The sequence below is a fragment of the Astatotilapia calliptera genome, chromosome 4, assembly GCF_964374335.1.
Source record: "Astatotilapia calliptera chromosome 4, fAstCal68.1, whole genome shotgun sequence".
Taxonomy (NCBI): domain Eukaryota; kingdom Metazoa; phylum Chordata; class Actinopteri; order Cichliformes; family Cichlidae; genus Astatotilapia; species Astatotilapia calliptera.
Window position 1 is genome coordinate 27,888,215 of NC_137425.1, and position 19,897 is coordinate 27,908,111.

At 42.9% G+C, this 19,897-nt stretch overlaps 1 protein-coding gene across 3 annotated transcripts in view; it reads right to left on the reverse strand.

The window, feature by feature from the left end:
- The window catches only part of prr36b (proline rich 36b), a 39,200-nt gene extending 25,421 nt beyond the window's left edge, over positions 1–13,779 (reverse strand). The window contains exon 1 of one of the 3 annotated variants that reach the window (XM_026165761.2): positions 13,440–13,779. The gene's annotated coding sequence lies outside the window, so the exon portion shown is untranslated. Of the gene's footprint in view, positions 1–4,392; positions 4,412–8,309; positions 8,464–13,439 lie in introns of those variants that run through there. The other 2 variants (XM_026165762.2, XM_080300456.1) reach the window with 2 other exon arrangements.
- Positions 13,780–19,897: the final 6,118 nt, after the last annotated feature.

The following is a 19,897-nucleotide window of genomic DNA, read 5'->3' on the forward strand; positions in this document are numbered from 1 at the left end:
GTTCCTTTGTTAACAGAAAGCCATGTGATCAGCTTTGTATATCTAGAGTTTCATTACCCAAACGTCAAGGCTTCATTTCAGAGTTAAGTCCATGAGTAAGTACAGAGCTAAAGTAGTCACAGCTAGTTTAGATATATCTGACAAAACAACCAGACATATCAAAGACAAGTGAATGTTTAAGTCTTCAGGTAATGACACCAGGTTCATTATTAAATTGTTATATGAGAGCAGTTATTTTAGACCATTTTATTTTCAATTTAAGATTGTAGGTGACCTACAACATGACATACTACACGAAGAATCAGCAAGAAAACACTCCCTAGTAACAATTTTAGTAACAAAGTAACAAAATATTTGTTTAAAAAAAGTAAAAGACAAAAGCCTGTGTATAAAAAAAATCAGTTCAATTCAAATTGAGTTCTAGTCAGCCACCTCAAGGTATATTGGGAGGTAAAGATCCTAAATAATACAGAAAACATCCCAACAAACAGATGACCTGCTATGAGCAAGCACTTGGCAAAAGTGGGAAGGAAAAACTCCCTTTTAACAGGAAGAAACGTCCAACAGAACCAGACTCGGGAAGGGTTACGATGCTCGGCCACTTGGGTTACGGTGAAGGAGAAATGACCCCAAGAGTGCAAATCAGCAAAAAACATCCAATCATAAACTTAAAATGAGATCCAGACCGATACATCTTTAGGCGAATATCAGCCTACTAAAAGATAATGATATCAGAATTTTTCACCTACAAAATTGGTGAAGATATTTTCTCCAAAATATAGTCAGGCTCTAATTAAAATTGTCACTCTTGGCTCACTAATGACAGATGAGAAATATATAAAACATAAAGGGACAGAAGAAACATATTGTAAAAACAATAAGCCACAATGCAGGATCTTGACACTCTAATCCCTTTAGCATTTTATTCAAACTCACCACCCTGGTACTCCTTAATCTTTAATACAAATCTGGAATAGCTATTAACACTGTGACCTAACGTGACACCAAAGTGAACCAGGAAATAAGACTGTATCTAATCACTACTCCCTCCTCCTCTCTGTTTCTCAGACTCTGGTGTGCAGTTTATGTTTGGCTGCCGCTCTTCCCACAGCAGACTACAGCATCTGGCCATGATCTTCAATTCACTGCTCCTCTCCAAATTGTGTGTGCGTGTTATAGAGGGAGATAAATCCTGAGTGCATGTTCACAGCCACAGGAACATTTCTCTTTCTCCTGCAAGTTTCCAGATAGCTGTGAGATTGTACTCACAGCTATCTGGCTCTTTGGCTCACACACCCTCCCTGCGTCATCAGGACCATCAGTCAATGGTAGGCATAAACAGGCTGGAAACCAATGCAAGAATGTATGTTTTCTCCCCCCATTCGCTCTCAGAGAAACTGACGGAGTGAGGCATCCAGGCCACATTAATACACTATCGTGATTCCAGAAGCTAAATAAACAGAACTGAAGTTTAAGAGTTCATGTTTAGTTTGCTGCCAAAATGAAATTGCCTCCTGGACCTTTAATACTCCAGTATCCTGTTAGTGTTTTGCTTTTTATTTGACCTGTCTTTTCATCAGCCTTTTCTTGCCACGTTCCTCCCCCTTAAACTCCTTGGCTTCAGTTTTTTCGGTTGTTTTTGGACTATTTTAAGAAATATGAACTCATTTATAAACTACAGTGTGCACTTTCCCATATTTAAGCCCTTGAGCTTAAACATTTCTGCTATACAGTCTTCCTCAATGTGTTCCAACAGCTTTACTATCCTAAATTTCAACCTTAATTAACGTGTCTTTCCCAACTGAAACATCTTCATTGCACTAATGCTATTACAGGTTTTCATTAAGCCTAATTAAATTAAAAGCAGTTATAATTTTCCTGTTGCTGTGGGGGCAACATTTTAAAGGCTAAGCGTGATAAATGAGCATTTTCAGACCTTGTAAAATAATGTTACAAAACACTGGACAGCTGTTTTCTACAAGCTGGGTATAATAGTTGATTTCCATACGGTCTGGTCCTTTTTTTATTTATCTACGGAGGATCTTATTAAGAACACCTCCTTTCCAACTTCATGCTTTACATTTCCTCCGATGACACACATTTGTACAGCTGTGAGGCATAATTCTGGCATTCTCTGAGCAGCCTTACTAAAGCAACTAGGAATTATTTTTTTTGTTTCACTGGCACTTTAACTATAGCAGCTGGAGATGGTTTTACATTCAGAGAGCTACAATGAGATTACAATAATCTCTCTTACATTATATAATGATGGACTTGCTTTTTCCCCTCCTGCAAACAGTGTAAGTCTTAAACCTATATCTTCTATGTTGAGTTTATCAGGTAGAGCATTCTCTAGGTAAAACTGCCCCTAACACTTGTGCTGCTGTGCCAAGAACCCACACCGTCTGTGAAATCTTACATAATACACAAGCAGGCATTTTTATCCCACATGGGACAGAATGTATTCAATGACCTGAGATGTAATGTCTTTAGATTTGAGACAGATGGCTTCGTCAGCTCCATTTCAAAAATGTTTCACATTAGACACAGTGCACTGTGTGAAATGTTTACACCATAAAACAGTTAAATCTGAGGAGACTTTCTGGTCAAACTACCTCAGAAGAAGCAGCTGCACATTATCAGCTGCCCTGACCTTCCATGGCCTGAGCAGCACACGAGTGCGGGCGAGGGATCTGCTGCAGAAGAACTACTTCCTTCACAAAGAGTGGGTTAGATCAGCTGCTGGCTGTGTCTAACTTTGTTTACATAAAAGGTTAATTTTTCTTATTTACCTAAATAAGGCATCTGTTACAATTGATAGCAATATATACCCAAGGGAGATTTTGTTAGGTACACCTGTTCAGCTGCTGAGTAATCCAATCACATTGCAGCAACCAGCCGGCAGTTCTTTGGGTAAAAATGCCTCGTTGATGTCAGAGGTCAGAGGAGAATGGACAGACTGCTTTGAACTGACAGGAAGGCAGCAATAACTTAAATAACCACTTGTTATAAACAAGGTGAGCAGAAGAGCATCTCTGAACACATCGAGCTTTGAAGCAGATGGGCTACAGCAGCAGAAGACCACACCGGGTTAGAATATAACAGATTTAAACCAACAAATGCTCAAATGTAAAGACTAAACAAGGAAACAAGGATGAGTCTTTTTAAATGGTTAATTTAGCTGCTTGGCTTGTTGCACTTGTGACCCTTTTTCATCAGTGCTGAAACAACAGCTCCTCTGAAGAAACAAATATGCAGTGAAGCAGGGATGTTAAATCCATTTTACACGGTGGGCCACATCCTGGCTGAACTCCCCTTTCTGTCAGTGTAAAGAAATCTAACTACACATTTAGCTGAGATGTCTTAATATAAGAAAAAGATGTCATCTCAACAGTGTTTCTTAGTTTCTCGACATGAAAAGAAACAGTGCTGCAGTAAATGAAAGAAATGTGACTTCAGCTGTAAGAAATGAATGTGTAAAATTACAGAAACAGATGAAGAGAAAGCTGAAAATGTCCTTATGGGGTTTTTGTTTTTTTACAGTTAACCAAAAAAGGTTAAGAGTTAAGTTAACAGCTGCCGACAGAGGATGAACATACATCTCCACCCTCTATGTCTGAGTGATTATCTCACAGCAAACATTAAATGTCCACCCTCTGTGTTTTCAGCATTGTTGACTTTGTAAAAATGTGATTGTCGGCCTCTGCAGTGGGTCATATGCTCGCAGCGTCCAAGCGGCGTCCTACACCGAATTCCCTGCGAGCCTCAATGATGAGCTGCGCAGTAACTGAGAACAAAAGAAACCCACACAAATACAAAGACAAATGCACTGGTTCAAGCGTGGAATCAGCAAAGACCAAAAATGGACTCCTTTTTTTCCCTCCCTCCCATCGTCACCCTCACACACACACACAGCTCACATTCTTTGTGTGATAACCATTCACTGGACGAGAGGCGGGGTCCACCCTGGCCGTCCATCACATACAGGCGGTGTGATAACCCCTGTGTCAGATTCATGGCCATGTTTAAAGTTCAGCTACTACAGTCCAAAATCCCTCATATAGTTTTCTGTGTACTGCGAGTGTGTGTGTGTATATAAACACAGAATGTTGCCAACGCTGTTATCAGCTGGTGTTTTTGAAGCTGATCTCGTTTTTGGGGCCTTGTGTCTACACCCAGCCTCTTGCAAGTTTGCCTTCATGCAAACTGTGATATTTGTTTATGTTGTTTATTTGGTTTTTTTATTACACTTAATAAGCCTTAAGCTCATGATGGGCCAGCCAGCTCTGCAAGGTGAGATCATCCTCCTAGGCATCATCCCTTCCTAATTCCCACACTGGGACATAAACAAAACGTGTGTGTGAGGGTGTGCGTATATGTGTGTGTTCTCACTTGTGCGTGTATCCCAGCCACGCTACAGTGTTTAGACCAAAGCTGTCAGTACTGGAAGGCATCCAACTCTGCTGAGGGATCGAAGCTTTTCTGACTGTCTAGACACAAAAATGGCATTTGTGAATAATCAGGTCATCAGCATAGTTAAACGGAAACCCGGTATTTCAACCCCACCCCCCACCCCTATCTTTGTGCTTTTTTTCCATCGACTACGATCTACTACAGTGTGTATGTGTGTATATATCAGCTGTGCTTATTGGGAACACAGCAGCTTACATTTAAAGACTGAAGAGGGAAAGAAAGAGATGTTCTTAATCACAGCAGGGTTGCTTTGATTCATTATGCAGATTAAAATTAATAAGATGCAGCGTCGCTTATAAGCTAAATGATAAGCGAATGTCAACTGTGCTCCAGCACTGTGGTCTGCCTTCACATCTAATTGCAGACTTTTGGCCTATTCTACACAAAAAGACTAAAATCAAAGTGTGACACCCCCACCCACACCCACCCCCTTCCCCATCCCACCTTTACCAAAGCCGACCAACTGCCCGAGAGCGTGTATGAGTAGCTGTGGTGGAAAGACAAGTCTGCTTTCACAGTGCACAACTGTGTACACACACATATGCATTCTGTGAGCCTTCTTCTCTCCTCGGGGTGTACTCTAAATAGTAGTCAAAGGGAGGGATTGTGGGGGGAGGAAGCAGTGATGGTGATGAGTGCAGTGGGGGTGGGGTAGGGGAGACACAAGAAAAGATGCAAGAAGAAAAAGCGAGCTTGTGTGGATGATGTAGCACGCTGCTAACGCTGACACGCACTTGCCTGAGCTTGATGGAATCATTCGAGGCATAACTAATGTCTCTTTAAGAGGATAGATGGTTCAAGCTGTAATCTATGTGATTAATCAATCTTTTAATTTATTTCATTTTTAGCATTTACTTTCTCTATGAAGATGAATATAATTTCAGTATCTTTGCTTTATGCCGCTTACTTAACTTTATGTTTAGAACAGCCTAAAGAGCGGTAAGAGAACTATTAGTCAAAGATTTGGAGAAAGTAGAAAACAATCAATGAAATCTGCAGTTTTTATGTTTAGTAACTATTAAATTATTGTGAATTATGGTCTCAGCATTAACCAAAATAATCCTCAATGTGATTTTGGTGGCAAAGCAAAGCAGCTCTGGTGAGCAGTGAGAGGACGGGACATTGGTGGGTCAGGGCTAGTTTTTAATGAGCATACGGTGGCCTTTGACCCTGGATTTGACCTGCTTTTATCTCCATAAACACAAGATAAAGGAGAGTGCTGTGTGCTCTTTAACACCCCTCCTGCCTCTGCCAACTGCAGATTTACTGTTGCATTTATAAAATCAAGTAAATTCATATTCATATTTTCAATGATGCCACACAGTTTGGCTGTCAATCTAACGTTGTCTTCTGTTCTGCATTTCACATTCAATGGCATAAAAGCTCCAAACTTCTGTCTTCAAAGCGCGCAAGTCTGCAGAGCTGCTTGAATAATTTACGGCTAACTTGCCTGCAGCCTCACTGCTCATGGGTGAGCGGGCTGATGCAGACTTGACGCAGCTTTACTTGTGACTGAGACCAGAAATTATCGAATGAGGTTGACCGTAGGCATGGAATTACGGTTACGTATAACTCCTGCTCTCTGAAAAAACAAAGAAGGGGGGGAGAATGACACATTCAAGATGCCACACGCTGGCACGGTGCCTCAGATTGTCCATTTAACCTAGTCTAAATTACAACAAGTAGCCTCAGTCAGCTCTCCATCCCCAATCACGAACACTGGGCTCCATTTACTGGATTTATCTTTGAAATGGATATTTGCATGATCCTCCATAAAACCCATGAATGTCTTTCTAGCTTTTCCAAACTTTTTTAGAAAACATTTTTTATACCATTCAAAGTTAAAATGGTTCAAGAGACTTAGGTTGTGTCTGTAGTAGAGTGTAGTTCTAAACTACAAATATGGAAAAAACAAATCTCCAATAATCAGCTGCCTCTCCAGTAAGCCTCTGATCCTGCAGGTGTACCACAGTCCAGGACTGCAGCTGGAGACAGCGGTCTCCGTTTTGCTCTGCAGTCTTGGTAAGCTCAGTGTAGGGACACGTGAACAAGTTCTCCACCTGCTGCAGGTTCTCTAATGGAGTGGCCACTAAGCTCTTGAGGACTACCACTGCCACCTGCGGCCCAGGACAATGTACTTGGAATCTGACCAGGGGAGACTATCTGGAGCGGCGCCTTGAATGACACAGAGGATCGCCACAACAGAGACTGCTCAGCCAAGAGGGGATAACTACTGGGTAGAAGCGAATGAAGATTCAAAAAAAGAGCGTGGCCATTCTTTTGCTTGCAAGAAAAATACTAAAGTGAATCTGCAAATATATCTGGGCTTATATGTGTGGGTAACACTGGTATATGTTTCTTTGTTGAAAAAAAAAAAAATAATGCAAAATAAGAGGTAGAAGAACTCATTTATTAGTGGGATACAAATCACACCAGCCTTTATTTGAGTCCTCATAAGACAGGGATTCAATTGTGTACAAATAAAGCCCTGATACAGAATGTGGGTTTAAGATATGGAGAAGAGCAAATACATAGCAATGATGCACATCAGAGACATCTGACTGCTGAATGTTTCATCAACTCTCAGCCACGTCTTGGCAGAGTACTAACAACAGCAGCATCAGTCACTGATTCAGACCCAGAGATGAGATATTTCCTTAATTATACACTAACAGGTACTCTATAGTATCCTTTATGACTATAACTCAGTTGGCACACGGAAGTTAAAGTTTATATCACTTCATCGCTGCAGCCACAGACTCACGCCTGTGCCACTTAGTGGGCTGGTTTTGTTGCATGTGACTGCCTCTTCCGCAGCTTCAGCACTGAACATAATGGCTGGCAGCTCATCCATGAGATAAGAGACTGATTAATACCAAACAAATCCCCATGTGCATGATGAGGATGTGCATAAGGATGAAGGAAATAAACTGATAGGTATGCGATGTAGTGGCTGCGTGACACGCCGATAAATCCAGCTAGATGGCTGTGAGTGGCGCCGCTACCTTAATGCTAATCGCAGCTTTCTCTCCCCCCCCCCCCCCCCCTCAAACACCCCCAACATGAGGTCAGGAAAACCGCCTCTGTCCCACACACAAATAAAGTGCAAACAAAGCCTGCTGCTCTCCATGGCATTCCCCACAGACCGTGGGAGGGATGAGTGAGCAGGGAGAGAGAGACAGAGTGAGGAGACAGCCAAACGGGAGGAGGGAGACACAGTGAGCTTCCAAAAAACTCTTCTGCAAAGTGAGAAATCTGGCTGATAATGCAACTTTGTTTCTTTTTTAACTCCTCTCTTCTTTTAACATTTTTTGTATTCCCAAAACTCCAAAACTAGATCACATTATATGTGTTTTGATTGTGATTGTCCAGCTGGTTGTGGACATTACAGGCTCTGTAACCCTTTATTCTATTTACCAACCTGTCACGGAACAAATTTATATCCTTGTCAGTGGTAAGTGCTTCAAATTTGACCCACTTAACATCTCCAACATTTAGTTCCCTTGTACCTGCTACAAGTTGCTGACTTTCATTAGCATTTCATGGCAGCACTCTTACTCTTTTCCTGTGTGCACACAAGATCCAAGAGAGCACTATTATGCATTTTCCTTTTGATCTAAGAGTCGTGTACTTTACTACCTTAAGTCTGATTTATGTTGTAGCCTGGCATCTTTACGTTCCACTTTCCTTTGATGATGTTTACACCCTTGCTAGGCATTAAAATATCTAGCATTTTTCTCCCAGACATCACATGGAAAATGTACCCAAATGGATGGAAATACGATTAAAAGAGAAATATTTTAAGGACGTGGATGCCATCAGTTCTCCAGACCTACCTCTTATAGATGGCACGACCAAAGCGAACATAAACATCTACTGCCTTCTTTGCTCCTTGTCAAGTGAACTCCTTAATGGTGTATAGTATAGTCATTCCTACCGAATGATTTCCAGTTGTTCCCTGGGCTGCTCAGTAAGACAAAGTGAGGCATGAGAAATACCCTGCAAGTCTTTTTTCTACTTTTCTTGGCTGAGAGGGAGCAGCAGATTGTGTGACAGTCACCTGGATCACAGAAACATGTGATCAGAAAGGCTGGCACTAATCCTTAGGACTCTTCAGGGGCACTAAGATTTTACAATGTCATCAAGTGAGCAACTGAATTAAGAGTTTACAAGCCTATAAAAATATTTTGTTAATGTTGTAAATGTGATAAAAAAAATATAATAACAACTACTGAACAATTTTAAAGCAAAGGGTAAAGAATAATAATGCGCACAATATGTCCATGCTGTATAGTAAAAAACCCCACCCACACCAAAGAAAAGAGATAAAACATATACACAGTATGCAAACACTTGAAGCCTTTGGTTCTCATAGTGTGGTGTGGTACAGGGAAACTCAGCACCCTGGGGACAGGAAGATTAACACATGACAGAGCTCATTAACCCTGGACAAAGAGAGATGCTAATCTTGAACAGTTAGCTTCAACTGTCCACAAACTGTCCACAGAAACAGAGAGAGGGGCAAGGAAGGCAGGCAAGAAAGAACAAGGAAGGAATATGAAGCAGTTAAAGGGGCCGTAGTATGTCCCAGAAAGTAGACAATACTGTGTGGAGCCAAGGCTAGAGGGGCAATCAGCCCCACAACAATAAGGGTGGAGACAGAGCCCAACTACAAACAACGGCCCCAATGGCGAAGGCCCTACTCCAGTCTGGCTAAGCTCCACCGCCTGCAGGGGCAACCAGCAGGGCAGCGCAGAGCTCCACTGTGTGGATATCGATCGCACAGGAGAAAGTGGGGAGCCAAGCAGGCAACTCCACAGATGGCCAGGGCAGTGAAGGAGACAGAAACAGACAGAGGAAGTGCATTAGTGAGGCAGGTTCCTCTGATGCTGTTAGCGCTTCCCCCTGGGAGATAAGAGAGATGTTGATGACATGGTTTTAGAGAGGACAGCTTTTAAAAAAAAAAAAAGAAAAGAAAAGAAAGACAGAGAGAGAGAGACGGGGGACCTAACAGAGAATCTAAAGCTAATTTGTAACTTGAAGAGCTGCTGGATCATCTCCATAATGGGCCGTCTGCCCACAAACAAGCTCCTCTCAGGGGGTAAATGAGATCAGGCCAGCCCAGGACCAGCTGGTGGCTTGGATCAATGACACCAGATAGACCAGATACAGAGACAGGGGAAGAGACCAGAACCGAGGCATCTGGAGAGAAGGGCAGAAACGCTGCTGCCCAAGAGGCTCTGGTGCTCTCTTGAGATTCACAGAGGGGGGACACGGACATCCGCACGCAATGTACAACCGGAACGTCTCTGTCCTTAAGAGGATTATGCCGTCACGTTTTAAGTGGAACGTGGCACGTTCCAGATGGAATCTGATCTCTTGCAGGATGGCAGACAGGTTGCATGGTCAGGCTGATCTGCACCTACAAAATACATCCTTCTGAGAAGCACACATCTGGCCTTAAAACGGCACATCTGTCCAGGACAGAGACACTTATTTGAGCAATTCATAGGAAGTTGGTGATTTATGTTAGAGCAAAGAATGAAAAAGGTAAAGCAAGATTTATGTCAACAGGGTAAACTGATATGACTGAGAAATAAATTGGCTGTTACAGCTGCTTATGGTAAGCACCAGTGTCAGGCCCAAATGCCTATCATTCCTGTTGAGCCTGCGGTGAGGGTAGGCTGGCTAGACACTAATATAATCTTGACCAGTTTAGCCACAAACACACGGCAATGGCGATGTATGGACGACGACATTGACTCCATTATCTCAGAGCCAAAATTGTTAGAGGAGATTGGATGACTAAGGATAGAGCAACCATCAGTCTGGACCAATTTTTTAACTATATCGGTGACCAGATTGCACCAAAACGCAAAAAAAAAAAAAAAATCAAGGCGCCACAAACACAATGTGCAATGACAAATCTGGTCTTGAAGCCTAGCAACAGGGCTGTGAACCATGTCCATTATCCAGCCTCCCACCAGAGGAATTCAGAGAGCCCAAACACAGCAAATTACTGCAGCTGCTGGCAAATACAGTCTCAAAACCACGTCGCCAGTTGCCAACTGCATGCCCTGACAACTGCGACGCCACCAACCAAGGCTGCTATCAAGGCTAGAGCAGCTAGACGACAGCAAAGTTTATCTCTTCTTTGTCCTCACTGTGAAAATTCAATGCGGTGCCCGTGGCGGTTTCCTCAAACCTCAATCAGCCAGCAAACAAAAGGAAATGCAGCCAAACATACTGTTTCTGTTGGTGTTTTGATAATCTCCAAACAAGAAGCTATTGTGCAGCTGTTGCCATGGATTAAAAGAGAGCTGTGGGGCGATAGTGGTAATTTCTAATGAGGCCATAAAGTGCAAGGGCCATGGGTTCAGGCTGAAAAAAGCTCGATGACCAGAGGGCCAGTTTTGTCCTTGTCACTGCTGAGAAGTTCAGAGCTGGGGGGGTGTCATTCTGAGTCACACACCCACCAACACCAGGCCTTTGACTAAGGGCGAGCTGACACACAGGTCTATTAATGCAACAACCATCTCCCCCTCTCAAGACCGAGGCATGGGTCGAGAGGCCAGCTTAGGGCAAAATAGGTCATTAGAATTTAAATTGCCTTGAAACAAATTCTGATGAAAGAGCTTTTCTTTGAAAAAACTAAAACAGGTATGCATATTTCAGATATTTTAGGTATGTTTTGCACAGACAAATGCAGGGGGAGAGAAACAATTACTGCACAGTTTCTCTCAGTGAATCTGCAAGACCTAAGAAAGCATTTATAACATCCTTCTTTAAAAGATATGAGCTACAACCATTAAGTTAGCTAAGGAATCTCATTACCACATGGTTCCTGTTAATGGGGCTCTAGTATAAGTATGCTCATTCACAGTTCAAATTTATTTTGCTTTATTTATTTTTATTTATTTAGTTCATCCACTGTCTGAAAAAAGCTCTTTTAGCCATCTTCCCACTATCTTAAATGCAGATGTCTTTTGATTGGCTGCACCTGGCAAAACATAAGATGGGCGTGGTTTATTTGCCTGAGCATGACCATATTAGGACTACCTGCTCTCACTGACATCATACAAAGCTGAGAGTAGAAAAAAACAGTCTGAGACATTGTGATTAGTGTTACATATGGTGATTTTATCATTTAAAACTTTGGTCAGGTTTATTTTAAAGTGATTAAGTACAAATCTGAAGCAACTCTTCATTTCATTTAGTGGACACATAGTAGTAGTAGCGGTGCGGGCTATGGGAGACTATTTGAGACAGCGACACTTAGTCCTCGTGCACCGCTAACACTGTAGACACCCACACCCTTGATTCCAGCTCCAAAAGTAGACAAAAGACAGAGGGATAAATGTTAATTTTCTAAAAGATGCAATACAAACAAAGACAGAGAAGATACAACTAGAAAGAAAGTAGATAACTCCATCAGATATTTCCTAATTACAATGATCGGTTTCATTGTTTAGCTTCTGAAAAATCTCCCTCCGCACACACACACACAAACACAATGCCTCTGGCATTAATCTCCACCCTCCAAGTAATAATCTTTCTGAAACATCTTAAATAACTTCATAAAGCTGAGTGTGGTTTTCAATGGCAGATAAATTTAATTTCACATGATTGCATTAGGCTGCATGTCTGTCCTCCATTTGCCTGCCTCATCCCACTGACTCCATGAGTCAGCCATTCTCTCATCCACGCACCAGAGAGAGAACAAGGGGGGGCGGCAGACTCACGGATGGCTTAGCCCACCCCCTGACTTAAGAGTCCTGGAGGGTCTCCAAACCCCAAGCCTGAAAAGTGTCCGTATTAGTTGCCCTGGGATGGCGTTTCCTCACGGTCGATCGCTGCTCATTATTTGACCAAGCCGTGCCCCACCAAAACCACAGAGCTCAAGACAATTTATGTCCCTTGTCTGAGCCACCGCTGGGGGAAAAGAATACACTTGTAGGCTGAGGATAAAGATTTTTAATGCTTGCATGTTTGCAGTTTATTAAACGCTCTTGGCAAGGCTTTGGGAACTGTCAGTGTTTTCTCCTCCCTATTGTTCAGCAGAGAGGGAGCTTAATCTGTCTTGCTGCACTCACTCACCCCCCCAAACAAAAAAAAGGAATCAGCGAGGGAGCCCCTCCAGCCTTATGCCACAATAGCTGATCACTTTTTGGAGACGAAGTGGTGGTGATGGTGGTGACATTAATCACCTCTGATTACATGCCAGCATGAGACTGTGCACAAACTCTCTCTGAGATTTACACTCTCCCTGCAGGATCTGCGCAGAGATTTGCTTTAACATGCTCCAAATACGCCCAAAGTTGGTCTGTTGAGTTAAAACGAAAGCTGCAAATTTATTAGCACGATATCTGCCAGCTTCTTTCCCCCCACTGAGACGGCTGAAACATTGCTCAGCAACTCACACTAGTTGGCTCATCACAGAACAATGGGCAACCGCGATGGAGGATGGAGAAGGAAGGAGAGGTCAGAAGAAGAGAAAGTTTAGAGGTTAAAAAGGTGGATAAACAGTCACACAGCGAGAGGAAACACTATGAAAATAAACAATAGCGTGGATTTAAAGGCATTTAGCTTTTTTTTCAGCTTTGGTCTAACAGGTCCTATGAGCACTTGAAGCTACCATGCAGCCTGCCACCGCCCCATCAAGCCCCTTTGCACGGGAATCAAAGTGACTGAAACGGAGCGGCTCGCCCTCAAAAATGATGAAGTGACACTAAAACAAACCCGTTTGTACATTTCCGACGCAAATCCAGTCACACAAAGAGCAAGCCGGATTCCACTGCGCTGCTTAGCGTTAATATAAAAAACACGAGTAATAACACAGTAAGCAGAGCAGACACTCCGTAACGGACGGCAGAAAATCATTTTAAATTGTGGCTTTTAATTAGCTAAACATGACTTATTGACTGACAATAGCATGCTAGCTAAAGCTAAAGAAATCTCGACCTTACCGGTTAGTGCAGCGACGAGCTAGCAAAATCCTCTCCAGCTACGCCCAAGTGTTAGCCGGTACACCCAGACTGGATCCTCGAGTCCGGCAAAAAATAACGACAGAAAGTGAGGATGGGAATTAAAAACGAAACCGGGAATGAGGGGCGGGAGAGCTGAGCAAATAGAGCCGAGACGTCAGACAAAAAAAAACTTCTAGGTCTCAAGCGTCGTTTTTCACAAGTGATGCGCGTTCCCTGAAAGGAAGAAAGGAGGAGAATGAGGCTTTGCTCCTCTCACACACACACGATAGTAGACCGGTGAACGGATGGATGGACAGGCTGAGGAGAAGGCTGACGCCGCCTTCAGGTACCCCTGGAAAAAGTGGGAATTGGGAAAGGTTTCCGTATGAGAGACCCGCTATAAAAAATTAAGTAAATCTGTAAGTAAATCTATAGCAATTCGTAATATTTGACTGATACTGATAATGTGAAGGGATCGTTGAATTTTTGTTTCGTTTTTTTGCCGTTTTACCGTCAGTTAATGCTACTTAATAAAATGAATACCATTTACATGTCTCGAAGAACAATAAACTACATAAAGCTTCAGTTTGCAGCAGGTTAGCAGGTAGACCATTTTTGACGATGGGTAACAAACAAAATCCACAAGCATCACCAAATAAATAAATAAATAAATAAATAAATAAATAAATAATAAACACGTATTATTATTATTATCACTATTATTATTATTATTTTAAAATTTCAAGATAATCCTAGGACATTATCAAACCATAGATTCAGCCCAAGTGAGCTAGTTTATGTTATTTTACTTGTTATGCTCATTTTTAACTCCATGTTTTTATTCTTTGATAACTAGATCAACATAATTACAGCCATCCTCCTCAGGGAGCCTGCCCTAGCTGTCACAAGGTAGGTGGGTCCAATGCTGACACAGGGGAGAACTCCACAGAGAAAGGACTCCATCCCAGGACCTTGCTGTGAGGCATCAGTGTTAACCACTGCACCACCATGCAACCATGCAGTTATCTGATAATAAACCCAGTTTTTCTTATACCTGGCATCCCTTTTGAGTTCAGTCTGAAAAAGAGTTTTAGATTCATGTTAAAAAGTAGGTTTGAACAAGCAGGTGGGTGAGGCCTGCCTGAGATGACCATATTAGGATTACTCGCTCTCTATGACATCATAAAGAGTCATGAGCAGATAAGGCCTGTCTAAAACTGAGAATTTAAAAGACACTGAAGGCTGACACGTTGTCTCACAGGGATTATTGATACATATATTGGCTTTATTATTTGAAACTTTAAATTGTTTGATTATGAGGATTGACTATTTCAAGAGCAAACAAATGCAAAGCAAAAAAAATAAAAGATTTCCTGTAATGATGTTGATGAGATATAAAGTAATCAAACAGAATTAACAAAACTCCCACAGACCCACAGAAGACATGTCACGCCTGCTCTTAGCACTGAAACTGTATAATTCCACATTTATTGAGAAATAAGCATGGTGAAACACACGAAACAGGTGGTAGAGAGCCTGGACAGGTGGAGGTTTGGACTGGAGAGAAGAAGGATGAAAGGCGGTAGGATCCAGACAGAATACATGTGTGTGAATGAGATGGAGATGGACGGAAAGGTGAAGCTGCAAGGAGTAGAGATAGTGAGCATAGGTGAGTTTAAATACCTGGAATCAATCCAAGACAATGGACCGCGCACAAGAGAGGTGAAGAAGAGAGTCCAGGCAGGGTGGAGCAGTTGGAGATGAGTGTCGGGGGTGATTTGTGACAGAAGAATAGCAGCAAGAGTCAAAGGAGAAGTTTAAAAGTGAGTGAGTGGTAGTGAGACCTGGTATGATGAGTGGTTTGGAGACGGTGGTACTGATACAAAGACAGAAGGACGACTTGGAGGTGGCAGACCTGAAGATAGTGAGATCTTCCCTGGGAGTGAGCATCATAGTCAGGATTAGAAATGAGTACATCGCAGAGACAGCTCTTGTTGAGCAGTTTGGAGACAAAGTCAGGATGTTGAAGATGGATCTCCCAGGCAGGAAGAAAAGAGGAAAACTTCATAGGAGGTTGCTAGGGATATAGATGCTTCACTGTGACAACCCATAAAGGGAACAGCTGAAAGAAGAAGAAGATCAATTGGAAACTGCATCATGTTAAAAAAAAAAGTACTACTCTCTATCGTTCTGTGAGTCTGGGTCTTTCTGTGTTGCATGGCAACATCTAGCACATCCCAACACCACATGTTCACTGGGGGAAAAGAGGAACTTACACTCCCAGTACGTCTTTCGTTTCGTCCTCAGAAACAGGAGCTCGCTATGAGTCCTTGAAGGCAGCATTCACCAGGACAGCGCGCCATACTGAAATTGAAAAGGGTGAATAGCAGCAGAGGAGCTCTGCTTTCTCTAAGAGGAGCCAATCACCTCCCAGGCTGGGGGATTATTCAAATAAAGGATGATGTCACCTCTTGCAAGTCACCCTACTCTCTTGTCCGAGTTTCTCGTGGCTGTCTGTTGCCCTCCCTCTAGGCCCCTCAGACCCTTTTCTTCCATTCTCCATGCTCGACTGAACACACACACTCATGCACGCTCTCTCTCTCTCTCTCTCTCTCACACACACACACATTACTGCTGCACCCCATGCATCAAGTTGCCTGCATTGTCTGCCCTCGGTGCTACTGTTGCATCAAGAATTCAAAAACCTTCAGTGCATTTCAGACCTGTTGATTGTAATATCTGGAATATTTTTCATGTTTCTCCTTAACAGGTTCATCTCCCACAAGGCGTTTCCAAATTGAAATTACATTTCTTTTGTTTTTTCTGGAAGGTCTTGAACATTCTTTTGTCCTCAAAGTCACATTTCCACCAGCCAGATCCCAAATGCCCACCTGCCCGTCGCGTCAGCCTGTCCCAGTTGGAGCGAACAAATCTCAAATTGGATGACACTAATTGAAAAGGGTGAGGCAGCCAGCGGGAAAGGAAAAGGCAACTAAAGAGCAGAGCGTAGAGTGTGTCTGGCTTTTGGTTAAAGTTGCACGTTTTCTCTCAAGTCACAAACAGATACCGGAGGGCATTGTTTCATTCCCTGAAAAGCTTTTGTTTCTTGTGCAGCGTGCTCTTCACCAGAACAGAGCTTTTCATCAGACACAGTCTGGGTGGGCATGCCGCCTGTCTGTCTGTCTGCCTGTCTGCTGCTGCTGCCTCTGCTGCTTAGCTCCCAGCAGCCGCCTGCCTCCTGTCTGCATGAGCCAGGCTTTTGTGTGCTGGTCTGTTCTAAGATAGGTTTCTTTTCATGTCCAGCCTGTGGTGTGCTCTTTCTTTTCCAAGTGCTGAATAAATCTCACCTTTTCCAGAGGTGAGATTTATTCAGGCTTGTGTTTCTCGCCTGAGCTCAGGGCGGAAATGTACGACTCGATGTATGACACTACGCCGATCACCTGCTTGCATGAAAACCTGTTATCGCCCTTTATCCCTCTCGATCAGATGTCCAGTGGAAGCTTTGTTTCTCTTCCTGCAAAGTGGATTGACCTCAGATTTGTGTGTTTGAAGAGGGTGTGTTGTGTTGTCTCACACCAACAAGAAATCCTGCAAGATTAGTTAGTTGCTTTTTTGTTTTGTTTATTCAAATGACAGATGAAGATTACAGCCACATACTGTAGAAATGTGTGAATTTTGTCGCGTCAATAAAGAATGCAACTAAATGGAAGGAGACCAGGAAGAAGGCAGGGACTCGGGTGCGTTCGATGCCTGCTAAGTTGATGCTGACGGACGTATTGGCATGGTTAACCGGGTGCAACAAAGAGAGGAAGGCGGTGGTGTGCGGCACCGGAGACAGGAAGAGGCAGGGCCGTGTACCCTGCTGCACAGTTCCCGTGTTATTTACCTCATTGTTTTTTTGTCCACACAGCCCGCAGTCCAGCTGGGGCGGCTGCAGCACAAAAGGGGCTGGCGCTCAGTCAAGCCCCCCCATCAACAAAAACCAAACAAATCTGGCCGCTGGTCAAGAGTCTGCTACCTTTTTTGCAAAACTCTTACACAACACATTAGTTATTTAACAAGCAGCAGATACAGGCATGCTCTAATTGTGTTTCACATATTCCAGCATGTAGCAGTCAGATTGCACAGAGGTCTTAATCTCGAGTGTATCTGATGCATCCCAGTGTTGGTGTCGTCCCTGTGTCATTATAATTAATGTTGGTCCAGGTTCAGCAGTGCAAGTCACCAGTCATGTTGTTATGATGTCATAGATTTCCAATGTGGAAAAAACAAACAAAAATGGGTCGGGGTTAGGGTTGGGGGTTTGAATGTGGTTGTGGTTAGGGTTATGGGGTTAGGGTTTGGTGTGATGATATTTCTGGGATGCCTGAACCGCCTGCAAGTTAGGGGTTGGACGGATTGATCCAAATGTCGATAGTATCGATACCAACACCGGTATTGGTATTAGATCGATATCATCACAACATGATCGATGCTTTAGCTTATTTGTCTCCTCTAATTTCAGAAGGAGACATGTCTGTGCAAACACCGCTCCTCTCCTGCTGGCACACTTTGCGCTGCCCTCTCCTCCCTGCTCTGCTTTTTTTAGTTGTGGTGCAGTCACATGACTCGGCGGTACTGAGCAGCAACATGTAGGCTGAGAATTTGCACATTTGCCCTTTGTTTTGAAAAATAAACCTCATCTCATAAATCATGGCGCACTGCTCTCCTGTACATAAGCTGTCTTTATGAGTAAAAATCATTGGTAATGGTATCGGCAACACCGGCGCCATTTATTTGTTATCTGATCAATATCAAAATCTGCAGTATAGCACACCACTGCTGCCAGCCCTCTCGAGCCACCCAGGAAAGCAGCTGGCACTAAGAGACACACCCTTTATTTTCCCCTAAAGATATTCACAAATCAACCCCCTTTTCAGACAAGTGTCTCCCAAATGCATGAGAGCGATCACCCTGCACAGCACTTCACACTCCAATAGCATGAATATCATTATCTCACAAACAGGGTGTGTACGTGTGAACAAATACCAAGCGGATGCAGGTTAGTGGACGCCAGTGCAGCTGCTGCTCTCTGTGCACAGCGTGGACTCCCTGAAGACAACAACGTGCCAGCACTGCATGTCATTAACATACAGGATGCTTCTACAGCCACTAAAAGGCAACATGTGATGAAGGAAGGCAACGAGACCCTCATTAACGCGCCATCATCACACAGCAGGCGTGTTCTTTTGTGTGTATCTGTCGCCCACAGAGCACGATAGTGATGATAGTGACAGTCATATCTCGTTGCAAGGATTCATATCCACTGTGGTTTTTGCTCTGGTCCTTTATTCAAAAAGGCCCTGGTCAACTATATTTGGCATGCAAATATAGTTGACCAGGTAGAAGCCATTTGCAAGGCTTTGCCCTGCAGCCTGCTTTCTCTTTGGGACTGTTAATCAGCTCCAGGCTAAAATCTGATGATGTTAAGAGCAGGCTGGCCAGTTCCTCAGCCAGCCCTTGGCTGCATCTTTGAGTGAATAATTGATGCAGGTTCTGAGGATATTGGAAAGCTGTAGCAGCTCACCTCACTAAGAGGAGCATCTGCTTTGATCTTAGTCTATCACATGCTATCTACTTCCCATCTTCACTGTGTGGTTTTGATTTAGCTGAAACAGCCGCCCGCTTCCTCTATTTATTTCATGCTGAGTTGCAAGGTAGTTTGTGATTATGGCAGACTCAAAGTTTTAAGTACTCTACTCAGCGTAATTTAGCTTTTATAAGGATGATGTTTTATCCCCCCGCTCTTGTCCACCAAAGTGCCTGTGTTTTGGCTTCCTGTTACTTCCTTATTGCTTCGTATTGCATAGATTTCCTGTGACTGGTTGGCAGTTGGCTTCAGACAAGAGCCTGCTCTCTCCCTCTAGTGGTGCCAGACTACCACAACACAGCACAAGTTCATCAGACTGCAGTGCAAGTGTTTATTTTTTAAACTTTGCAGCTGCTAAGTTTCAGACATTTTGAAAAGAAAATATTGTGTTATTTGTTTTCATTCACATAAATTGCCCAATTTATTTAGGATTAGTCCAAGAGATGTCATCAGTGCTGACCGAGCCACGACATTTTTTATATTCTTTTTTATTTTGCGTTCAGAAGACACCATCTTCACAAAAAATAAAGTAAAAACCTGTACAAATTCCTCAGACTGGCAATCTTGCACTTTCTCAAAATTAGGTAAAAAATAATTAAGACAGCATGAAAAAAAAAGCAGCCAAATAAACACAGTGCACAGCTGTTCCCATTAAATCAAAACAGACTTAAAGAGCTTTTCTACAAGTGTCAGGAGAACACTAACAAACATGTTGCATTTATAGTGCATTGTTCCACTGTGATATACAACTCCTATGTGGCACATTATATCACTATTCTAAGTTGTGCATCGGTTTTTAATTAAGAGGAAATAAATACGTCTGCAGAAA